This window comes from Python bivittatus, unplaced genomic scaffold (genome assembly GCF_059951505.1).
Source record: "Python bivittatus isolate LINGU-HERP-01145 unplaced genomic scaffold, Pbiv_v1 ctg000340_np1212, whole genome shotgun sequence".
NCBI lineage: Eukaryota > Metazoa > Chordata > Lepidosauria > Squamata > Pythonidae > Python > Python bivittatus.
In genome coordinates, this window is record NW_028277056.1 from 12,156,282 (window position 1) to 12,180,867 (window position 24,586).

The 24,586-nt window shown below is 41.0% G+C and overlaps 1 long non-coding RNA gene across 1 annotated transcript in view; it reads right to left on the reverse strand.

Annotated features, from left to right (window-relative positions):
- Window positions 1-4,402: 4,402 nt before the first annotated feature.
- The window catches only part of LOC103048946 (uncharacterized), a 50,215-nt gene continuing 30,031 nt past the window's right edge, over window positions 4,403-24,586 (reverse strand). Inside the window, exons 2-3 of the long non-coding RNA XR_456408.4 lie at window positions 12,907-12,999; window positions 4,403-4,533 (exon numbers count right to left, since the gene is read on the reverse strand). This is a non-coding gene — a long non-coding RNA (uncharacterized LOC103048946). The remainder of the gene's footprint in view (window positions 4,534-12,906; window positions 13,000-24,586) is intronic.

Genomic DNA, 24,586 nt, shown 5'->3' on the forward strand with positions numbered 1-24,586 from the left:
ACAGCCGGAACTTTGAGGACCAGCTGTAAGTCCCTTTGTTCAACACCATCGTAACTTTGAACAGTCGCTGAATGAATGGTCATAATTTGAGGACTGCCTGTATGACACATGTAAAAAAGGGTGAAGCTGCCATCTTGACTTGTTTGACCCTCCCTTCCCATTGACATTCTTGGCTTAATACCTCTGAACTATACCTACTCTGAATCTATTCCAATAATTCCCATGGGAAGAATTTCGAATAAATCAAGCTTTGCTCAACCTGTGTCCTCTGAACCACTTTTTGAAGTTCTTGAGAGCTTTTCTTGATTACGCTGCTGAGTTTTTTTGATGTTACTAAGAACCCTGCCATGTTGAAGGAAGAATGCGTATGAACTGCTGTGCAAGTCCTAAACTAGGACTTACAGAGTGAAAAGAAAAAAAATCAAACCCATCTAAAAATGGAGGATCGAGTAAAATCTTGTCTGATTCTCTCCTCTTTGAACCCTCATCCCAACCATGCAGCCCATGCCCCCTCCCACAAAAAAAGCTAACTGTGATCCCAACACCAAATGTTGTTTGCCTCTGATTTCAACTTTTAAGAAATGTCTTCGGAAGAAAGAGAAAATGGGCATCTGTCATTCCTCTCTCATGCCTCCCACCCTGCCCCAAGCAGGATTCCAGCAAGGCAGAGGTACGCGTATCAGAGCTCTCTACCCTGCTGATGAATTATTTCATGAGATCCAATCCTCCTTCTTCATAAATATTTTCCTGACACTTTGAAATAATGAATTACTATCAAGTGTGCTGCAGATCTGATATTCTACATGAGTATACAAGTAGTCCTTGTTTAGTGACCGCAATTGGGACCCACAACTCTGTTGTTGAGTGAAGCAGCTGCTAAGTGAAAATCATGTGACCATGACTGTACTTACAATTTTACTTCAGTTTTCCTTTGCTTCTTGTTATAGGGAGTCCTCACTTAACGACTGTTCATTTAGTGACTATTCAAAGTTACAATGGCACTAAAAAATGTGACTTATGACTGGTACCCAAAGTTACAACCATTGCAGCACCCCCACAGTCACATGATTGCAATCCAGGCGCTTGGCAACCAGCTCATACTTACGACGGTTGCAGTGTCCCAGGTTCATGTGATTGCCATTTGCAAACTTCCCAGCCAGCTTCCAGCAAGCAAAATCAATGGGGAACTACATGATACATTTAATGACATGATTCACTTAAAGACTATTGCAAAAAGGTTGTAAAATCGGGTCCGGTCATGTGATGATTCGCTTAACGACCATATCACTTAGCAACCTAAATGCTGATCCCAATTGTGGTTGTTAAATGAGGACTATCTGTATTTCCTTCAGCTGAACTTGGGTTCTTTCTCTTTCTCTTTGAGGACATCTTGGCATGGGGTAAATAAGCATGTGAAATAAGAGCAGAGAGATGCTGCAAAGGTTGTAAATGCAAGAACTGGCCACTAAGTTGTTTTTTAGTACTGTCATAATTTTTGAATGGTCACTAAATGAGGCAGTCACTAAATGAGGACTACCTGTCTGTCCTTTTTGGAAGGAGAACAAAAGGATGATTGTGATCTCAGCAAAGACCTTATACAAGGATGGAACTGCAGGGATCCTTCCAATGTTCCAACATCTCTTCTTTGCCTGGCTGACTGAGGCTACTATAAGCTGTAATCCAACAGTAGTGATATGGGCTCTTTCCCATGAGCTAGAGGATGTAAAGAAGCGACTAGCTTGCAGCCTCCCCTAATATATAACATACTCCAAGCAGAAATCTTTGGTAGCATTGCTTCCATTTCCTAATGCTACTCCTTCCTGTGGTTCAGTGAATCAGGGTGGTGTCTGACTGAGCCACTTCCAAATGTTATCTGGCTATTCTGGACTTAAAAAATGCTGGGGATGCTGGCTGGGGAATTCTGGGAGTTGAAGTCCACCCATCTTAAAGTTGCTGAGGTTAAGGAACCCTGTTTTAGACAGTTACAAATTGCAGGGAAGGGAAGAGAGGGGAAAGGGAGTCCTGAGAGATGTTCAATAATGTAAAACTAAAATAGCCATTTTCCTACATCCTCATTTTTAAAATTCTGAACTGGAAGATAATAAAATTACAAAAACCTTGCCCCTTTAAATGCTTGGAGTCACAATAGGAGTCATGCTAAGAATGTGTTCCAAGTCATAACATCGTGGCTATAAATGGATTTGTGCAAGGGGAACGATGGTTAGAAATATATGTAAAGTAGATTTATCAGGCAATAAGCACTTTGGGTGGTTTGATCGTATGATGTGGCTGGAAGAAAGAGCAGTGTGACTCTTCTGTTAAAACGATTTTAATAAATCCCTCCATTCTCTTGCCATCCCTTCATGTTAAAAAAGAAACAGCTTGAAAGTTCTATTGCTGAAATGCTTTTCTTTTTTAGTTTCTATAGGGCAAGTCAGGAACTTTCTTTTAAAATAAAGTGTGTTAGATTGATCTCTGACCAGCAAATGTGGATATTGTCTTGTTTGTTTGTTTTTTTTTACTGCTGGTGATTATTTATCACTTATCAACCACTGCACTTCTAATGAAAGCAATTCCTTTAATGTGGTATTTTTTTTGTAAGGGCAAACAGTTCACACAATGCCTGAAGCTAAAGCCATACATACCACATTAAGGCTTAGTATGATGTTCACAACCAGCCCATGTGTTTTTTGGGTACTCGGCTTAACAGGATTGTGAGTCGAGTCATAGGGCTTATTCAACAAAACATGGTTTAGCATGGAGTGAACTCACCCCATATTGGTCTTGTTCCTAAGTGAGAATGTGAAGGGCTACATTTCCGCTTCAACTTTCATTCTTTTACTTTTGTAAAAGTCACCAAAATGAGCCCAGCCAAATTTAGGGGTTGGCTTTATTTGGGGATCTTTTTAAGGGTTTGGAGCCCCTATTTTAGGGATACTCTGACACTTTCATGCCTAAGGCAGGACTAGAACTCTCAGTCTCCTGGGTTCTAGGCCAGCCCCTTCACCACTCCACCAAACTGGCTCTCATGATAGAGAAGCACAGCCAATGCATTCTTTTAAACCAGGTTCGGCAGGACTAATGCAGGCTGTTTGAAGAGCAATCTGAAAACTTCATCTGGCTCAGTGCTGCAACCGGCTTGTAAATCAGAGCTAATAACTGGAAACAAGCAACTCCGCTATTACACTGGATTGCAATGATTCTTCCAATGCTGATTAGAAACTTAAACTATTTGGAAACAGAATACCTTAAAGTTTGCCTTGTCTCGATGATGTTAGAAAAGCACTCAGGACTTTTTTAAAAAGTTTAGACACTTTTTAAATTTGCCAGTTAATAAATCGAAATTATTCTAAAGATATATTTCTTGCTTCATGGATGCTGTCTGAAAATCCTACTAACTGTTTTACTAGAACAAACTTATCTGGAGTGAACTTAAGAGTTATCTTAAATTATTCATTGCTAAAGCCTCATATGGAAGAAAGCAACTGTTTGCTTATATTCTGGCTTAAGTTTGAGGAAAACGTTATCTACTACGTGTCACATTTCACAACCAAACTGTTTTAAGAGTAAATCAAGACGAAAGCCTTTTATGTAAGACGCGTTTTCTTTATTCCAAAAATAAATACTTTTTTAATCAAAGATTTTCAAATGCCATTATAGAGTCACAAGGGGAGGGGAAAATCCAATTCTTTGGCAGCTGTGAAGCCAATGTACAAGAACTTGACATGAGCTATCCTGCTGAAAAACTGAAGGGCTCAGAGCTGATTTATACAAATTTCCAAAAGCAACAGAATTCACTTTTATGACTGAGCAAGAGACTGGTGAGGTCTAAAAGGCACATAGGCTGGACCAGAGTTTCTCAACCTTGGCAACTTGAAGATGTGTGGACTTCAACTCCCAGTATTCCCCAGCCAGCCATGCTGGCTGGGGAATTCTGGGAGTTGAAGTCCACACATCTTCAAGCTGCCAAGGTTGAGAAACACTGCACTGGACAATAAAACATTCTTTCTGCCCCTGGAGCACATATCTTCTATCTTACATTCCACAAGAGCAACTGTGGATTGTGAATCAAGTCAGAAAAAGAGGAGTCCTTTGTAAAAGGATTATTAATAACCGGGGGATTAGAAAGGGATATCTTGGGGAAACAGGGAGGGATTTTGTTGTGTTTTTGGCCCTTGGCAAAATAGCAGGCAAGCCGACCCAAGGGGCAGAGTTCAAAATCCATGTCATTCTGTTGAATTGGGGCGGGTTGCCACATAAACGAATACCACAATCAGAAGCACCACCACAGCCAGGGTGGGAAGCACCACAGTTGTGACTTGCTGACGGGCTTCGTGCATCGCTTGCTTTCTTTCTTTCTTGTCTTTGGACGTCTCCTTTTTGGGCTTCCCTTTCAGCTGTCTCATTCTCCTTCCTCCCCGGGCCTCTTGTCAAGGGAACCAAAGCAAAGTAGTGTCAAAGGCACAAACCAAGGTACACCTCTTCTGGTCAGCCTCGTCCCTTTTGGCTTTGGGTGGGTTCCTGTATAAAAACCTGAAACACAGAGACAAAAAAGTGATGGTCCAGTGGAGGTTGGTGCCGCTAGTGAACAAGAGCGACGGCGTCAAGGCAAAGAAACTCATCCTGTGCAGCAGGGAGCTGACCCCCTAAAGCTTTTCCAAAAGTTGCTGGAAATTGTCCTTTTGAATGAGACAGCAGTGCCTTTAGGTGAATGGCCAAGCTCCTCCCATGCCAATCCATTGATAAGAACGTCCACGCTGAGCTCCGAATTAGGGCCTGGCTACGCCAAACCAATTTTTTAAAAAATGGTGCTAGTGGTGGGAGAACAGTCCCAATCTCATGAGGTTTCAGTAAACTCACCCCCTGAGTTTTCATGAAATACAGTGGAACCTCGGTTTACGAACTTAATTCGTTCCGTGACTCTGGTCGCACCCCGAATTGGTTGCAACCCGAAGGAAATTTCCCCATAAGGTTCAATGTAATTAGCGTTAATCCGTTCTGGCGTGGAGGATAGGGAGGCGGCTCTCGCTTGGAGGGAGAGTCCTCCTCCCTATGACCACGTGTCAGGGGTGGAAAATGGCCGCGGACCATGTGTCAGGGGCGGAAAAATGGCCGCGGACCACGTGTCAGGGGCGGAAAATGACCGCAGACCACGTGTCAGGGGCAGAAAAATGGCCGCGGACCACGTGTCAGGGGCGGAAAAATGGCCGCGGACCACATGTCAGGGGCGGAAAAATGTCCGCGGACTGTGTCACAGGAGGAAAAATGGCCGCGGATCCGGTTCGTAACCCGAGGCGGAGTTCGCAAACCAAGGTAAATTTTTGCGGCCGGAGCTGGTCGTAACCCGAAAAGTTCGTTAACAGAGGCATTCGTAACCCGAGGTACCACTGTATTTAGCAAGAAGACTGAAATCTCTGAGGTCACCAAATGTTATTTACCCAAAGAGACAAGCAGAAGAAATCCATAAAGATACATGAGGCTTGTCCTCATTTCTACACAGTCACCTTATTCTAGCCTTACCCAACTTGGTAGGCTTCTGATGTATTGGGACTGCAAGTTCCAGATGTATTTACTATATATGGATAGGGTACGGTAGGGTAGAGTAAGGTAGGGTAGGATACAATCTTATTAAAGTCAAGTTTCTAGTCCCTGAGATTATGGGAATATATTTTAGCTATCGTGAATATTGTCTACTATGCCATAGTCACAGCATAGACCAATATTATCTTTACCCCTCAGGATATGCCCTTACCTGTAAAATCAATTAGCAGGATCTTGCCTAAAATCTCCCTAACAGAAGACAGGAGAGAGCAGTGCCTTCTCAGCAGTGGGTCCAAAGCCCTAGGACACCTTTTACCCAATTAAGTGCGTGATTATCTGATAGAGAATAGCACAAATCAGCCTTAGCATGATGGAGGGGAATAATTAAATTTATAATCCAATTCCAGTGGAGAACAATGACAGTTCAGGGAAAAGTGTTCTAGAATATGCACACTTTCACATTAAGGAAGGATTCTCCAGACACACACACACACACACACACACACGAACTGGATACTCTAGCAACTTCTGACTGAGATGTTTAATATGTTGTTTAAATCCGCTGCTATGCATTGGGTTTGGATTCTGTCCTTTCGAGGTCTTTAATTCATTTCCCTCTCCCTCCCTTCCTCACAACATTAGATTTTATTTTTGTTTCTAAACTGAGCTTCTATGCAGTGTCAAGCGCTAGGAGAATCATTTTAAACGAATCTATTTCTATGGAGTAAATTACAGAAGCTTTTTGAAAAAAATCACCGCAGAGAGGCCCCAGATGCTCCTGAAAGCTTTCCAGCCACTACAAAAAGGGCTGAAAAATATGGCCCTGTATGGTCATAACATCTTTGGCCATGTCCTTTGGGAGGATTTGAGGAACGTTAAAGAAGAGAAGAAGGAAGGAAGTTGCTGGTCTTGATAGACAGGTATGGCAAAGGGATGTAGCAGAAAAAGTGCATGCACAGAAATTCCCAAGGCCAAGTCACGTCATATTTTAACTATGTGTTGAATTCACTTCTATCTATGCGGCCAGGCTGGTTGGAAATGATGGGAGCTGTAGTCCAATACATCTGGAAGGTGCCTTCTCGGACAAGACAGCTCTAAGACTTCCTTCTAATGTGCCACTAACAGGGAGACAAGGATGAGGGATAATAATCCAATCTTTGTTCCATCTCACCAACAGACTGTACAAGCGGGCATTTTTCCCCCCATCGCTTCTGCCAGCTCAGATTTGGACTGTGGGAACCAAGCTGTTTTTCATGCACTGACAGTCGCAAGGATTTGCAAATGCATCCAAGTCCCCACTTGACCCCCAACGTACTTCCAAAGATCAGCTTGAGAAGCAACTTTGTTGTCCAGCTGGTTTCAGCTCGAGAAGCTCAAGGACTGATCAAACCAGTCATTTGAAGCTCTTATACTGGTAAAAAAAGCCTAGCTGAAAGGTGGAACTGACAGCATCTCTCTTAACAGCCATTGCTGTCACAATCATAGTGCACAACAGAACAACATAACATGAAAATTATATAGAATCTACTGTCCTCAATCAATGGTCCACAGTGGCACAAATCTGTATTATATTCAGCTCTGCAATTACAGGCCTTTGAACGCCATGCCCAAGCTGCAATCGCCAAAGTGGGTGGGACCGGGACAAAGAAGTGGGAGGGCTCAGGCAAGAACCAAAATGGGTTTGGCCTAGTTTAAATCAAATTAATGAAATATAATCCATATGACTACACCCTGTTTTATTTTTCTGTTGCATCACATTTTTTTCTTGGAGAGAACTTCTGGAGAGGTTCTGGGAACCATCGACAGACCTGGGGCTATTAGTTTTACATCCCTTACTGATATAGTAACTCTCTTGATATATCTACCACAATTACAGTACCAGCGTCTCAGCAAACAGATGGTGTACAAAACCTCCCTTTCCAGGACCATTCCAGGGAACATCAAAACAATCCATTTTTCTTCCAAAATATGCCAGTCCAGCTTTTCTAAACAGGGTTTAGTAGTTTTCCTGAAGTAAATATTTTGGAAGTATAATAGTTTGCATTGTTCCCCGAAACAATCTTCTGTACTGTAGTTATGGTGTACCAACCTTCTTTCTCCATTCCTAAGTCAAGATGAAACACGTCCAGAACAAAATCTATACAACTCCTAGCGCGATGCAGCACTTCCATTTTAAAGGCAAAAGGAGTATTGAGAACCTACAGAAGCACCTTAAAGCAACTGTTTTGTCTCCTGAGACTGTTCAGTTGTACTCCACAACTGCACCACAATCCTGAGAAAAGACCTACATTATTAGGATTAAGGAGTTGTGCTACAGGTGCACTCCTGCTTGCTCCGAAGTGCCTTTTGCTTTCAGATCCAAAGTGCTACACAGGAGTAATGAACAGGCGGATCTAGAAGACAACCTCAGTCACACGTAATCCTTCAGTGAGACTCACCCAGGAGCTAAGATAAAAACTGTGCACTAGCTCTAATACTAGCTAAAGCCCATTAGATTCCTCCTTAACTCCAGATTGCAAAGCCATTTCAAGCCTTGCTCTCCAGTTCAGTCTATGAGGTGAAGCCTCTCTAGATTTAATCACGAGTACCTGTGTTCATACTGTACAACTTGCTTAACCAGATCATTAATTAATTAATTAATTCGATATAGCCGCCCATCACACTATAAAAACCGAGACTGCGAAGAATGGCAACCAACTAAGCACAATACAGCCGTCTTGCAGGCTCCCCACAGGGATTGCAAACCCAGAGACCGCATTCAGAAAACGCCATACGCTTCCTCGGCTCTAGCCGTGTTTGGCGTAAGGGGCTGCGTGGACTGAGGCCCCCTACTTAGTTTATGGTTCAAGGTATCGTGCAAGCCCAGAACATCAGTTAATTCAGTAATTGGGTTAAACCCGTTACGTCAGCAAAGCCCCTGTGATACAGACATCATCAAAGATTGAGACCAACAATGGGGGCGGGGAAAAGAGTTTGAGACGGAGGGAGAGAGAGAACACACGTGCATGAGAGTGATTTTAAGCCACTTCACAGGCTGTCCTACTTTCAAACATAAGCTAAGCATGTCTGACCATCCCTCCAAGGAACACAGAACAGTTTACATGATTCTGTTCCTTCTCAGAAAATTAGACTGGACCAAAAGATCGGAACTGACTTATAGACTGAACCCTGAATTTGCTAATGGAATCTAACCCAATTCTCCCTTCTAGCCACTGAAGCCCCCTCCCACAAAGCCCCCCCAGCACTGTTAGCTCTTTATATCGGCTTGCCTAGAATGGGAACGCGTGCACTGCTCCAGAAGCCACGCCACCCCACCCTCTTCCTAATGGGTGGGAAAATTTGGTTTTCAAATTTGGGCCTTCAGTGATGGAAAGCAGCATGCAAGACAGACTGGAAGGAAGGTTGATAATAGCAAAAATGGGTGGATGAGGCCTGGAGAAAAACTATATTTTGATTTTGTTTGAATATTTGCAGATTAACTGAACAAAAATTAAATCTAGGGGGTCCTCTCCTCAGGAGCTGAATGCATTCAGCTCTGTGACGAGCTGGTTTTATTATCCTCTTGTTTTTACTCAAAGAGCTGCCACTTGAAGGTGACCAAAGTATCATCAAGTAGCAGCTTCCTGTTTCAACTGATCCTTGTCTTCCCCGAAGAACAAGTGAAGAAAATGTTAGTGGTCAAGAACTGCAGGCTGAAGGCCACACCATTGCCTTTACGATGTGTCTTCTGGCTTCTCCCTTTTCCCAGCCGGAAAGAGGAATGGTAGCCAAGAACTGAAGGTGTTAGAAAGCTATCTTCCTTTTGCTTTTCATCTCTGGTTAAGGGAAGCCTCAGGAACACACTTCAGCAACCTAAAGATTCCTCATTCCTGGCTTAGAGCGTCTACAAAATAAATATCTCAGCCTGAAGTTCTTTCCGACAGATTCAAGCCACAATTTCACTTACTTAAACTAAGCCTCATGGAAGTCAATGAAACATAACTTTCCAGCAGACGCATGATGAATGGGGCTTTAAATTATGAACACTAGCTGACAGACAAGTGAAATACTGAAGCACAAAATACTTCACCATAAAAGCAATGGGCTGACAGAATCACAAGCTACTGTGATTTAAATTTGACTTTCTTTTATCCAGAGGGCCCTGGATGAGATGAGCAGCCACAGAGATTTAAGTAAATAAATAATAAACAAACACAATATATCACAACTTTTCTCCTACTGTTTGACTTTTCAAAATTGGGATTTGGGGATAAGGCATTTAGAGACCATTCTTTGGATCTCATTCAAACTTAACTAAATCCAGTGATTGCCAGCTTTGGAGTAAAGTAGCAATTAAAATTGTGAACAACACGAAAGTACCAAGTTCCACTTAACTTTGACCCCATATAAACTCCATACAGAGCTTTAGACAAACTGCTCGTTCCTCTAACTTTTATGGTTGTTCGACACAGAATTACAGTGGTATATATACGGCCATTCAAGGACTCAAAAAGCATTATATAAATGCCATTATTATCATTTATTAAAATTAAGTTGTTAGAGACTACTATTATTCATCATGCTTGTAACCTGCCCACTTCCAACACAGAGTTGAACTGAAAAGCTAAATTGTTATGGTTACTAAATAAATAAAAACAGATTCATATTTATCCCAGAAGCTTTTGAACTGAGGCTTAAGCCACTGTTTTTCTGATAGCTTGGTTTTCTTGTAAATGAGAGCTGAGTGGTTTGCGGCCTAATCATCTTGACTTTATAACACAGATGATCTCACAAAGGATATTAAGAGAAAATACAAATTTCACTCTTTTTGTTTAATTCATCCCAGTTAACATGGAAGAGTCGGTTAGATTTTGAAAACCTCTGCATGCATGCACACATGGGATATGCAAAACCAACAGCTCTGGGAGTGGAATATTCTTTAATTAATTTTAATTAAAATTAAATATTTTAACTTTAATTAAATAATGAATTAATTTGTTTATAAAATCTGTCACTGCCCGTCTCATTAAAAAACAACTCTGGGTGGTTTACAAAGCAGTTAAAATCAATTAAAAATACAATATAAAATGATCCTGAATGAATAGAAAATAAATATAATCCAAGAATAGATGTTAAATTGGCAGTCACTCAGGCAGCATCATCAAGGCACCAGCCACCCCCAGGATTGCATAAGATTCTTGTCACCTCATGCAAGCTGGCAGAGCCAGGTCTTTAATCCTTTCCGGAAAGCCAGGAGGGTAGGGGCCTGCCCCACCTCTGGGGGAGAATATTGCAAAGGGTGGGGGCAACAGCAGAGAAGGCTCTCCAAAATACTCCGTTCTTCCTTTGGACCATACCAATTCAACTATTCTAGGCGTGGTCTAGTGGTTTCCTAAAGGTTCGTCTTCTGAATAGGTAGTTGGGTCCTTGGTGTTTCCAAAGTGATATTTTGGATGAAACTGGCTTGGAAGATTAACTACTTAAGAACAAGAACATTAACTTCCATAAAAACCCACCACACCACTACCAAAACAGATGAATCAGCATGAGCAAGAGGAGAAATGGAACATTCCAAGATTCTCTGAAACAACGTTCCATTCCAGGAATGGTAGATTTTGTGTATATCACAAACACATATGAGTAGTCCTCAGGTTACAATGGCAATTAGGAACGGCATTTCCGTCACTAAGTGATGCAGTCATATCATGTGACTGCATGGCTTAGCGATGGCAACCCCAATTGCCATTGTAACCCCAGGACTGCATGGGTTGTAAAGTGAGGACCTCACGTGATTATGACATGGAGTTCCAGGCAAGCAGGACAGTGGGCGGGTACCATGGGTGGGCACTACGGCGTGCGTGAGGGTGAAAAAGTGGTGGGAGTGGGAGTGGGAGTGACTTGCAACCTCCTGCTGGCTTCCCCATTGACTTTGCTTGTGGAAAACCGGCAGGGAAGGTCCCAAATGGTGATTACGTGACCGCAGGATGCTGCAACTGTCATAATTGCAGGCTGGTTGCCAAGCACCCAAATTGCAATCACATGACCATGGAACGCTGCGACACCTGTAACTGTGAGGACCAGTTGTAAGTCTCCCTCATTCAGTGCTGTCATAACTTTGAACAGTCGCTGAACAAGTGGTCATAACCTGAGAACTACCTGTATACAAATATTGCTACAATACAGAAATAATTTAAAAGACAAAATATTCTGAAAAGTTGCGTTTATAATAAAGCTAATTCCATAAGACTGGGATGAGAAGAAGAGGATTAGGGGCAGGGTGGGGAACCTGCAGCCTACGGGCCACACAAAGCCACAAAACCACAGTTTTGTGCACCAGAGTCCTTGGATACGCTCTGCTGCCAAATTTTAGAAGCAAACGGAGCCATTTCAGAAGTACAATTTCCTGCTATTTTTTAAAAACATACATGGAAATGAAATAAGCATCAGGCAAGTTTAGAGATGCATGGAGTAGAATTCTTTAATAGTAGCACTCCAAGGGAAGAAGGGAAGAGATTATTTTTGATGAATTTCTTCTTTGCAACCTCAAATGCTTGAAAAATCTAGGAAAGTTACAGAACCCAGGAGGCGAACATGTGGTAGCCCTGGGATTGTAGAAGCAAGAATCACCTGAAATTACAACTATATCCTCTTCATGCAACCAGGCACTTCTATGAGTGTTCCCTCTGCCAATGGAGGGAAACGTTCTGTTTGAGGGTGTCCATTCTGAATCTGACCTGTCATTTGAAGTTACAATTTTTATTTTCTTCACAGGAAGCTCCTCACAGGTAATTCCTCACATCCTCAAAGAAGGAACTCAAATGCAAAAATGCTAGAGAATTCCTGGAAGCTTGGCATTCAGACACATCAGCCATCAATACACATATAAAGATAAACCACATTTACACACCATTCAAAAGAGACAATAAAAAACCTAGGAAGGAAACAAAAAGACTAGAAGATATTCTCTCCAGCAGGCAACACTCAGACAAGCAGAGATCAACAGCAGGCAATCAGGCAGAAAACAATACCCTAATCAAGGAACTACCAAGGAGAAAACCACACTCCCATCAAAACTGGCAGGGCAAGCTACTGTATATAAACAGGGGGCAAACCCCACACTGACTAGCACTGATGATGTTACCTAGTTGGGTAATGAAACGTCTGCAAGCAAACCTCCAAGCTCAGAGGGCACCAAGGACTCCACAGGAACTCAAGTTTGCTTAGTGACAGAGGCATGACAGGATCAAAAAGAAGTCTTTGTACAACATTTCTGAAAGTACCAATTTCAGGGGCTTGAAAGAGTTGAGGTGGAGAAGCACTGAAACTATAAAATTACGAAGAATCATTACCAGGCCCCATAAAGTATCCCAGGACCGAGAGGCTTACCTTTGACTGGAGGTTCTCTTTCAACTGTTCTGTTCCTAAAGCCTTGCTTTGTCCAAAAACCTAGCTCACACCACAAGCAAATAGACATCCATGCTGAAAGAAAATAAATAACATCTTTATTTTAAAAAAGGGACTAGAGAGCTTCCATTGATCACTTAAGAGAACAATTAATTGTAAATCCCAACAGAATTACCAAAAAGTATTTAAACTCTATAAAGAAATAGAAGGAAGCATGTATAGAGAACACGGCTGCCTAGAATTCCAGATAGAGGCATGTTGAAAGTCTCATTTATGCTTAGATTTCTGAATCCTGGTCTAACCATTTTGCCCTTAGGCTTGCTTAATATTTGCTCCACATCTACCTTGACTATGTTTTTAATAATTGTATCCTTGTTATTATATTAAAATTTAATAAATCTTGTGTAGAACATTGAGCTAAACAGCAGCTGATCGACAATATTAGTGATGATAGTAAAAGCAGTAGTTCCACAATTATTTATTTGTGGAACTTATTATTTGTGACCTTCATATCCATGGAAGTCATGGCTAAGTCCAAATATGATGCTGCAGATCTACAGTGTTAACCATGGTGCAATATTGTCTCTACATTAACTCTTAACAATTTTAGATCAGGGGTTAGGGCTGATTTGCAAATCTTAGTTCGTAGTGATAGAGGTGTAATACTACACAACAGTTAAAATAAAGAAATTGACTTCCATCAGCAAAGAGAAGAAGAGAAGCAGGAAACTTATAACACACCCTTTTGCTTGCTCCAAAAATACATTTCTTTCTTTTGGAGCTTGAGGACAATTTTTCCAGGAGCCAGTATTATGATTTCTCCTCTACTTCCAGTTCCATATTTTTAAGGGTAAAAAGCTTTTAGTTATATGCAAAGCAATTCTGGGAATATTAGGACAGCACACGAAATTGCTATCCTTGAGACGGCAGATAGGTATTTTTCTTCCTTGCCAAATTACAGGCCTAAATCAAAACTGACCCGCCATTAGCAAAACATTGCTTTTAAAGTAAGTGCAGCTTTGAGAGTTTCCATGCTTTCCAATTGCATTTGGAAAAACGAGTATCATTTCTGCCTCCAGCCAGAATGACAGGAAGTAGGTAAAAAGGACATTCAATGAGATTTTAATAATTCCCAGCATCAGGGCTGGTTTGGTAGGTCTCGTACCTTCTCCAGCAGGGTGTGAAAGTGAAGGGAGAGAACATGCTCCAATCACCCACGATCACTGTTTGTGCAGACCTACTTCTTAACATTCACTTTCAGGTTTTAAGTGCAAAACAGTTGCCGTTATACTTCCTCTCATTTACCCTCGGAGCATCCCTGAAATGTAAGCCAGGACTTGGCCAAGTTCTTCATATTAGAAATGGCTTGGAGTATATCCGATGCTCTTGCAATCAAGCCCCAGATGTCTTGGACTTCTGTCCTGGCCTTTCATATAGCATCTCCCATTGGGCAAGCTTGTGGTGCTATATAAGCCACCCAGTTAAGCTCAGCTGATTCATTCCATTCATTTTGACTCCAGCCCCAGTCTATATGACCACTGGTCCCCGTAGGTATTAGATGCAGATAAATAAATAAATACATACATAGCTTAAATAAATAACCCTGACTTCTCCATTGATTGTCTCCCCACTTCCCGGGATCAAATATAAGGCATCTGAAATATAGAGTACTGATTGTCAGGGCTTGGGGTTTTACCCCAAGCATTTTCTTCCTGAGAGTCAATCTGGACTACTGGTTAAGGTGCCGGACTAGGAGCAAGGGAAGCTGAGTTCTAGTCCGTCCGTGGGTGACCTTGGGCCAATTACTCTTTCTCTGTCCTAGGAAGAAGGCAATGGCAAGCCACCTCCAAAAATGGATGAAGTGCCTACTTTCAAATCATTAAAACAGCCTTGATTGCAAGGCTCGCATGGCTTTGGAAACTGTTCCTGACTTCCTCTGCATGTGTATATAGGCACAGCCTTTTCACTAAGAAAACAAAGATGTTCTACAGGCACATGTGTGTGGAGAGGGCTCCTGAAGCAGCTGTACGAGTCTTGCAGCTGCCTTAACAACATTGCGAGATGCTTTGTATACATATATTGCAAACTGCGTCTTTCAAAGGCTTTGCACAAGTCTAGTGATTATGGAACTTCAAGTGGTTCAGGGAAACCTGAATTCTACTCCTACTTGAAAGCAGCTAGGGGACCTTGGGTCAGTCATTCCCTCTCACTCCTAGGAGAAGGCAATGGTGAACCACTTATGAAAAATGTTGCCAAAAATACCGCAGAGACTTCTCCATGTAGTCACCAGAAGTCAAGATCTACCCAGCCAAAAAGAATCCCCTTTCCTCCTAGTCTTGAAGACTAATAATTAATAGATGAGACAGATTAATAGACTGCATAATTCCTATACAGAATATAGAAAAATAGGTGTAAAGTGGTCTTGAAGAACCTCTATTGTTCACTTTGGGTCTTTCTAACTAAAAAAAAAGTCCAATATCCAAAAAACCAAAACCAAACCAGAAAAACAGCATCCATAATTAGGTGGCCTCTAGATACCTCGCAATTGCAATTTTTTACCAATTCCTTGGTGGACTGGCAGAATGACTCACAAGAAACATCTTGAAAATACTGTATATATAGTATGATGGCACACGATAAATAAGAGTATTTATCTTATTTATCTTATTTATCTGATAAATCTTATTTATCATGTGCCATCATACTCAGCAGTATCTCTCCCAGCACATACAGTTTGTCTATTTATGGGCCAATTTTAAAAGAAACTTCAAAAGAAACAGGAGGATCATCTGAGAAGGAAGGCAAGGGTGCAACGGGTTAGAAACTATGAAGGGAGATTGAAGAAACTTAGAATCCTAAGCCTCAGACTTAGGATATGTTTCAAATACTTGAAAGGTGGTCTCGTAGAAGGTCAAGATGTGTTCTCTCTCCTCCCAGACTGCAGGACACAGAATAATGGATTTAAGTTATGGGAAGGCAGATTCCAGCCAAATGTTATGAAGAAGAAAACCTTTCTAACCCTAAGAGTAGCTTGACTGCAGAACCAATTATTTAGAAAAGTGATGGGGGTCTCTTCACTGGATGTGTTCAAGTAAAGGCTACACAGCGATCTGCCAGGGATGCTCTAATTTGGATTCCTGCACAGAGCCACGGGTTAGATTTAATGGCCCCTTCCAATTCTATGCTTCTATGAAAGAAAAACCAGCATTGATCTTTGCCGTGATTATTAAAGCTAACTACAATATGTTGCACAATGCCAGATAGACAAAGCAAATGGATCATACAGCTGCTTGCTTTTCTCTTTAAAAAAAAAAGAAGCCCCTCCCCCAGTTTACAATATATTCACACCCATTGTGCCTTTGTGATGTTTTAGGTTTCAAAAACGTCAGACTGCATGAGACTGACCTGAGATGGGCTTAAGTAGTAATCAGGTGTAAATACTCTTAAGATCAACCAAGCATTTTTGGTGGAGTCATCCAGAAATGGATTTTTTAATTTAATTTAATTTAATTTAATTTTTTTATTTATTCAATTCATGCGTGTGAGAGGAAGCCATCTCACACGCATGACTCTGGGTGGCTCACAAAGTTAAAGTAACAAAAAAACAAAACTCATGTAAATAAACAACCAAAACCATTAAACATTTAAATTTTTACAAAGTTAAAATAACCAAAAATATAAAATACGGGAGAGTGCCAACCAGCAGTTTATGAACAATACGACCATCTTGCAGGCTCCCTACCTCCACGGGATCTTTAGGCCTGATGTCTTCAGGGTCTTCTGAAAGGCCAATACAGTTGAGGCCAATCTAATCTTAGGAGGGACGATGTTCCAAATAATTTAGTTGTTTTTTTTTTTTTAAGAGAAGTAGTATCTCTATCCTGAAATTCACTCTCCAAACTTGTGGGTTCTACCTTTGAGTCTATCTATATATAGATTTCCCAGTAAGATGGGAGGGCACAGAATAAGATAGGTTTATCTCAGGAGTAGGACTATGACACATGTGTACAAGTCTTTCATCACTATCTGCATTTGATGTCAAGCCATCTCAGTTCAGCCCAATGTAGGATCTGTCGCTACCACTGGATTTACCCTTGAGGCTTGGGGTGGGGAGGTGAGTGTGCTGATCTCTTTTTTATTTTAAAAAGTCCTATTTTTCACAGCAACTTGCTCAACAAGCAACACTTTTAAAAGAATGAAAGTGCCTTCAGAAACTAAGCTTTCTAAATTTTCTTCTACACAATCTCAGAAATGTATTATATGGACCCAAAATCACACCTTAGTTCAGTATAACTAGGGGCAGTTGTTTGAGTACTTTATTAAACAATCAGAGCCAATTTATCTTTGCCCTGCCCTATATAAATCTCACAAATGTTGGTTTCTTTACCACATAGATTCCAGAAGCACATCATGCCACACTCAAAATAAATTTCTGAAGATTTCTGTAAAAAAAGTCACTGATGATGATCCTTCTGGAAAAGCCTACAAAACTATTTTGAAAGTTCTGGGGCTTCAGTAATCCAAAATCAGAGATATAATCTTGATATGGAAAAATTTGAGGACAATAGTGAATCTTCCCCAAAATGGCCATCCTGTGAAAATTACTCTGAGAGTGCATTATGAAACTTTCCATGAAGCCATCTGGATAATCTTCCTGACTTCTGAAGAAATATTCTATGAACAAAGGAGTCAAAAGTAGAACTTTTCAGGCTACATGGGTATTGTCATATGTGGCGGAAACCAAACCCAGCATTATACAGTAAGAATGTCACACCAACTACAAAGCATGGAGGTATTAGTGACATGGTTTGGCGATGAATTGCCATCATTGATGCAAGCATGAATTCTGCTTTGTACAGAAGAATTCTGCAAGTAGAACATGCAGCATGACAATTATACCCAACGTGTAAGCAAGTCAATAAGAAAATGGATGAAGAATAAATTCAACATTTTGGAATGCCCAAGTAAAAGTCCAAAAACTCAAATGTAACTGAGTTGAAGTGGTTTGCCATGGAGGAATGGACCAAATTCTTACACCGCAATGTGAAAGACTGATCCCCAATTACAGGAAGCATTTGGTTGCAATTATTTCAACTAATGGTGGGGCAACCATTATTGTATCTAAGGGGATAATTACTTTGCTACATGGGCACATAATTCGTGAGATTACTTTGTTTATGAAATAAATGAAACAAGCACCAAATGTTGGCGTTATTTCTTCATTCTCTTTATATATCTGTACGACCCACAACAAGCTCTGATAATATTCAGTCACAAAAATATGCAATATCCAGAACATCTGAAAGAGAGCAACAGTTTTTCACCAAACTGCATAAAAATTGTGAGTGTACATATTTATGGAAATGGCCACTCAATAAAGAGAGAAAACACCTTTACAGTTCATGTTTCAATAATAACACTCAGTCACTTCCACAGGTATTCAAGCACTTTCACAGTATGCAATGTAACATCTGTGCAAGGAATTTATTGACCTCATTTTCCTATTCTGCTCGAAGTACAGCACAGCACAGCACAGCACAGTGAAGCACAACACAAAGATCTGTGAGTGCTTTTGAGTCAAATCTCAGTTGGCATTAAAATTCTGGCACAGAAAAAAATCAATCTTTCAGCCATTGAACTTGGCAAGATGGTACCCATATTAGAAATGGGTTGTTAATTCTAAAACCACAGAATTGAAAGGCTTCCACAGAGGAGATTAGAAGAACCAAACAAGACTTTGGTTTAGAGTTTAGGCTAAACTCCAACAAAAAGAGCTCATGGTCCTAAATTCTAGGATAATCATAGATTTCTGCCTCCCAACACTTCCATTAACTTGACTTCCAATGCGATTATACATCTATTTAGACAAATGGTTACAAATTTTAAGAAATGGTCCACTGTTGGTGGCTAAGAATTTTATTTTTTTACATACATACATACATACATACATGAATGATTAATTTATAAATAGATAACATCTATCTCAGGAGATGAAATATGCAAATAGGCTTCTCTATTAAAAGGGCATTTTAAGGACACAACAAGAGGATGCTGGAGTTAGATTAAGTACAGTGAAAATTTATTTTAATAGATAAACTGGGGGGAAGGGGACACTCATTATTCCCCAAAGTTGATTGACTCAAGTATATGTCATCACATCATCACAAATGATACAAATTACATCTTTTCCATCATTCACACCATCTGCACTGTTCACATCACTGGCACAATGACATCACTATGCAAGTGACATAAATTGGCACAAATATATCATTACAGCCATTCAACCAACAGAAAAGATTTAGACATAGGAGGGAGGGCTGAAAAATCATCCCAAGAAGACAATCGATGTAGGGGGGAAAAAAAACCTATAGCAAGCCAATACAGTGTAATATCCCAAAAGATGGCAAAGGAATCCATTTTTGTATAATTGGGGAAAAAACCCTACATGGACCTATCACCAGGAATCAGGCCTGACTCTAAGAAGACTTGACTTTACAGCATCTATCTGTCAACACATACATGTTTTTGTATTAAAAGCCAAAGGATTCCAGCTACATGCTCCAAATTTTAAGAGTCCTCCACCAGCAGTCAGATTATGACCCTTTTCTCCAAATACTTGTATGCTGATCTGGTAAGAGATGAGACCCACAAAATTCAATGTCCCTACCTGGAATATCCTAAAAATTAGGTTTTACCTGCGAAACACAAACATTCTTATAAAGGAAACAATGGAGATGGTTTACTGTTTCCTTCTCTCCTAACTCACAGGAGCAAAAATTATGAATTGAGAGTGATTCGACGTCTGCCCAACAGCAGTGCCAAAAGCAAAATATTGAACTGGAACAAAATAAAGGCCCAACAGGGTTTCAACAATATAATATTACAGAAAGAGAAGACTAAAGTTATTCTTGGTCCTCCCACGAAGGGAAGATTCATATCCCTGTGGAGGTCCAGATCACGCCCTGCTGTTTAATATCACTTTCAGCATTTTCAAAGCCCAATGAAATGACAAGGTCTGAGAAAAGGCCAAATAATTAGAGTTTATCTTTTAGGTTTCTCATCCACCTGGATTTAAAGTTATTGAATAGTTATTATAGAGGGGTCTGGATGGTTGGAGCATATGCCAAAAGCTCAAAGGAGATCAGGGCTACCAATAGAAGCGAATATGTGTAGCTCAGGGTTGAACTGTGGAGTCCTTGAGATTCTCTGAGCTTGGTTGTTTTCTTGCAAACATTTCATTACCCAGCTAGGTAACATCTTTAGTGCTAGAAAGGGATGGGGTTTGCTCTCTGCATGCCCTGCCAGTGGGGGTGGGGGTGGGGTTTTTGTTTTTTCCCCTCTGGTAGTTCCTTGATGAGGGTATTGTTTACTGCTTGGTTGTATCCCTGGTGGTAATATTGATGGTAATCTCTGCTTATCTGGGTGATGATTGCTGGTGAGGAGATGTTCTGGTCTTTTGTCTTCCTTTCTATTGTCTCTTTTGAATAGTGCATAGATGTTGTTTATCTCTATGTGCCTGTTGATGGCTGCCTTGTCTGAATACCAAGCTTCCAAGAATTCCCTTGAATTTTTGGATTTAGCTTGCTCTAAGATGCTGACAGTTTCCCAGTTGAAACTATGGTTAAGTCTGTCCATGTGTCGTGAGATTAAGGAGTTTTCATCATGTCTTCTGACTGCTAGTTGGTGTTCATGGATGCACTCTGCAAGCCATTCCATTCTAGCACTGAAGAGGTTACCTAGCCAGGTAATGAAATGTTTGCAAGAAAACAACCAAGCTCAGAGAACCCCAAGGATTCCACAGAGATCAGGGCTGTCATAAGAACATAAGCAGTGCCCTGCTGGATTGGACCCCTGGCCCATTTTGTCCAGCCATCTGTTCCCACAGCAGCCAACCAACTACACAAGGAAGCCCACTAGTCTCCCAGCAGATGGCCTTCAGACGCAGTCCCATTGCCATCAAGGCTAATAGCCATTGATCCCCATGACTTCCATGAATTGACCCAATCCTTTTTTGAACCCAGCCAAGCTGGTAGGCACCATCGCAGAGTTTGGTCAAAAAAGTCAAGCTGATGGCCCTGAAAGAAAGATCAAATCTCCCCATTTTTTGTGTGTGCTGCACCCATATCAGGAGTTAGTACTTATTCCTTATCTGTTCTAATCCTTTTATTATTCCGTCTCAACCATACCCAACAATGCTGTCTTTTTCAGTTTAAAAAGCAGAGTTATTGGATATTGCTTGGAAAGAAACAGTTCTTTTTTCTCAGGTGCATATTGGTTCTCAACCACCGTTTTTACTTTGTCCACCAAGTCCTCCAAGACTCTGTCATCCAAAGGTTAAATAAATTAATTCATGATCATTAATTCATTACATTAAGCTACCGTTTATTGAGTACCCCAAAAGGCTTGGGGTGGCACAGCACACTAAACCCAACCCAAACACCTTATAGCAGTGTTGTCCAAACTTGGCCACTTTAAGATGAGTGGACTTCAACTCCCAGAATTCCCCAGCCAGCATGGCTGGCTGGAGAATTCTGGGAGTTGAAGTCCACTCATCTTAAAATGGCCAAGTTTGGACAACACTGCCTTATAGCTTTTGTGTGAACCCAGCCACCATCTCATACGGTGTCTGAACGTGCATAGGTCATTGTTATTTCAACACAGTGAAGATGAGAGCACTATTGCATTAGATACATCTACAAGGTCTACGTGGGCTTCTTCAGGTCAGAGCATTCAAACTGAACTGGCTGCTATACACAGGATCTTTCTTCTGCTCACCATCTAATAACTCAGAGTATCACTGCTATAGGAAATCACAACAGCTAAATAAGAAACTATCTCTTCCCCTCCTCCAACTATGAGTGATGTTATTATAAGGAAGAATGGGACAGTCCATTCCTTGTATTCACCCTTTAAATCTGCCATGCCATTCCTTTTCAGAGGAAGACAATCTCAGTCAGGAATGGAGCAGCTATCTCCGGCACTTAGATGAATGAAGAACCTCTTTGCTATTATTTAAGGCAGACCATAATTACAACAGCCAAGAATACAGCTGATTTAATTCCCTGTTCATTTCTCTCAATTCTGTGTAGAAAGACAGCATGGCATCAATATTACCAGAAGTCCTTTTTGCTGAAATGTACTTATTTATGTTATTATTTTGTTTATGAATCAAATTTATACACCGCCCATCTCACTGAAGAAGTGACTCTAGTCAGCTTACAAGTAAAATATATTCCTACCCGAACCTTTTAAAAGATTTCACTAATATAGTCAGGCAAGGTAAACATGTTTTTCACATAAATTTCCTCTAGCTAGAACAACAGGAGGTTTTTCCACAAAATCTTGCAATTTGCTTACATCCCTTCCCTGCCAATGAAAGGAAACAAGTTCCTACTGTAGCATAACAGGTTCATTCAGCTTTACAATATTTGGATTTGATCAGCAGGCTGCCTAATTTTTTTCCCTATTCAGTGTCCCTGTCCCTGTTCAATGTGGAGCAAGGAGGGTAATACGTGGGATCTTATGAGATGGAGCAAGGGCAAAATGCAAACTTCACTGGCTCACATCTCGATTTCCCCCAACACAAGCTTGTTTTACTGACCTGACCATTAGAATATGAGCCTCAATGCCCTAGAACCTAGAAAAGCATCTTGGAGGACTAGTACAATATAAACATGGTGAATAAACTTTACAGTATCTTAATTCATCCTCCCAACAGCCTGAGTCACTACTATTCCCATTATACAGACATGACATCTGAGGCTGATACAGTGCATACACTGTGGTGTTCCAGCCAGTGAATTCCAGAGTTCATACTGACAATCTTGCAAACAGTAGGTATACTGAGGAAGGCTATGGTATCATGGTCCTAGGAATCAGAGGACTACAGGAAATGTACTTATTTCTGGAATTCCTATGCCACTCCATTCTCACAGACTCTGAATGGCATACAATCATCAAAAAATACACAACTCAGCCATGTAACCTCAGAAACAGACAGTACTATCCGCTGGGGACAGTCCAGATCTCAGAATCCCCTAAATGCTCTCTCAAAGAGTAACTTTTTTATAGCCCTAAGAAAGCCCAACAGGGAGGCAGCAGTCCAGATGTACAAGGGCAAACAGAAAGGAGCCACCACTGGGAAGGATCAGCTATGAGATCCCTACAGATGGAATTCAACTGAGAATGGGAGCCTCAGCAAGCCCTCTCCATGATCTCACTGGATAGGCAGACTTACTTCAGAGAAGATGTCTTGAAGATATCCAGACTCCAAGCCATGTAGATTTTAAAGGTTGTAACTAATACCTTGAATTGTACCCAGAAGAAGAATTAGAGCCAATGCAGCTCCCAAGATAGAATTGTCACACTGGTGAATTTAGATTCATCCATAACTACCTGAGCAGCCACATGCTGAACCACTCTAAACTTCCGAATGGTATTTGAGAAAGCTCCTGGAGTGGGAAGTCTTTCTGACCATCACTCAAACTCTGCCTGCTCAGAGAGATCAAGAAGAGAAGGTAAATTAAGAGCCCCACCTACAAAAGAATGTGGTCATCTAGGTCATCCCCATACAAAAGCCTTCTCAGTGATGGCCCCGCTCCATTGGAACAATCTTCTCTTGGGTATAAGCTCTTCCTTACTATGCTTTGGTAGAGCAGTCAAGATCTTACTCTTCTGGAAGGCTTTTGGGAACAGGATGCAGGGATGATTTTTGGCCTCAAGGATGTTGGTGCTGTTGATTGATGGGGTAGGTTAAGGAAGCATGGTATGTTCTGGTTTTGTATTATTTTAATCTTACTCCCTGGAGCAGAAATTCTCTACCTCTCCCCAGTTTGAGCAAACTGTAATTACTTATAGTAACTAAAAGCAGATAATCACTGTCAGGATTTCCTTTGGCAGTTGTAACAAATTATGGTTGCAGTAAGCTGGTAGAAGAAAGAAAGAACAGAATGTGAAAGGATAGATAGAATGTGAGCCAGAAATAGGGCCAATAGGCTAAACCACTGTTTCTCAACCTTGGCAGCTTTCAGATGTGTGGACTTCAACTTCCAGAATTCTGGGAGTTGAAGTCCACACATCTAAAAGCTGCCAAGGTTGAGAAACACTGAGCTAAACCATGGCTTGGCCATGAGATCAGAACCATCGTCACAGTTATGGCTTATAGGCCTAACAGCTTTCAACAGGGCTCAGTGCTACATGCAGCTCCCTTGGTGGCCCCTAACAGGAGGGAGGGCTGTGCAAAGATTCAATCTAGAAATTCAACTTGAAGGCGATTCTCTTGAATTTTGAATTTACTTTCTGAATCAAATTGGTTTGAACTGAAATTCAGTATGTCAGATTGAACTGCCTTGATTATCCAAATCAAAGTGGCAATATGAATCAGATCAAATTGACAATCTGAATAGCAGCTAATTCACATATCTTTATCCAGTAATTTGGAGCAGATATACATCTTTAGTTTTAGTTCATTTTACAAGAGAAGTCTAGGCTGCAGTCCTATTTACATTTACCTGAGAGTGCCCCATTGAATTCAGTTTGCTTTCCTTCAGAGTAGACACACACAGAATTGCACTTTTCAAGGATTAATCCAACATATGTCAGGTATCTTTGATTATGGAGGCAGAAAGGGAGCTGTGTGCTCTAATACAGCTTTGGAAGA